Source organism: Tupaia chinensis, unplaced genomic scaffold, assembly GCF_000334495.1.
Source record: "Tupaia chinensis unplaced genomic scaffold, TupChi_1.0 Scaffold000635_1, whole genome shotgun sequence".
Taxonomy (NCBI): domain Eukaryota; kingdom Metazoa; phylum Chordata; class Mammalia; order Scandentia; family Tupaiidae; genus Tupaia; species Tupaia belangeri.
The window spans coordinates 783,691-784,982 of record NW_006160155.1 but is presented as its reverse complement, the minus strand read 5'-3'; positions in this window follow the sequence as shown (position 1 = coordinate 784,982).

The window sequence follows — 1,292 nt, the reverse complement described above, 5'->3', positions numbered from 1 at the left end:
CTTGTCGGGATCTTCCGTGCACACAACCAGTGTCTTTCCAAACCTGGGATCCGAAACTGCTCGGCCACACAGCTTGTAATACTGCGACTCAGTTTGCTACAACTGCACTGCCAGTCTGGGCAGCCTGTTTACATTCCGAATCCCTGACTGTCCTCCTCACACTGCATTCCCCATTATCCTCCCTCTCAGTAGATTAAAGTTATGGGGACCAGCAGTTGGCGTAATGGCTATGTCGCTGGACTCCCATGTAGTTGACCGCAGTTTGAGTCCCGAACCCGGTGGCTTAAACTCACGTTGGGCGTGTGTGTGTGTGCATGCCCAAAATTCTGAGAGGAGAATGGATTGCGGTGTGGCTATCCCCACTAGGGGGTGATTTCTCACTTTCTCTCTCTCTGTCTCTCTCTGTCTCTCTGGTGAGTGCACATGCCCTATAGCAAAAACCTCTCAAAAAAAAAAAAGTTATGGGATCAGTAGGTGGCGTGGTGGTTAAGGTGCTAGACACTCTCACATGGCTGACCACGGTTCAAGTCCTAGACCTGGTGGCTTGCTTTCTCACTTTCTGTCTCTCTCTCTCTCTGTCTCCCTCTGGTCAAATTTAAAAAAAAAAAGAAGTTATGAGCAACAAACATCTTCAATTTACCATTCTCTCCATCTGTAAAACGGAGATAATAGGTCATCAGAAAAGTCATGACATTTTTCTATGCAAAAATGTATCTTGACTTTCCCAACGACTCAATAATAGTGGTAACCTAGAAGGGTTATTAAAGAGATGAAATGAGTTTGTAATTGTCAAGCCTTGGAACAGTGTCTGGCACAAAGTAAGTGCTATATATTTGTCAAATAAATAAATAATCTTCCCTTTCCATCACTCACCTCCATGTTTTCCCATCACTCTACCCTTTTCTCCATCCCACCAGTCTCAGAGCATGAGGTCGACTCCCCTCCGCAGGCTCTCTGACTGTTGATGTACCATTTGCTCAGTTCTGGGAACAACCACTGCTCCATTCCACAGTGAATTTATTTCTTTGGGTACAATAGAAACTTCTGCTTTCCACTTGCAGAGCCCGACAAGCTCTCTAATCTGCAATCTCTCCTGACCCTTGGGACATTAATGCAGCAAATGCCAGCCTCCCAGCACGAGCCGTGAACATGACTTCAATTGTCCTAATAAGCTGGCTGACCCTCAAACAACCAGCTTCCTTCTACCCTCAAAGCTTCTGAAGTCCTGCTTATGTGTGAGGACGCCCAGATGCACACCTGGGTAGGCCTGGACTTAGCCATGTGCCCTTCCT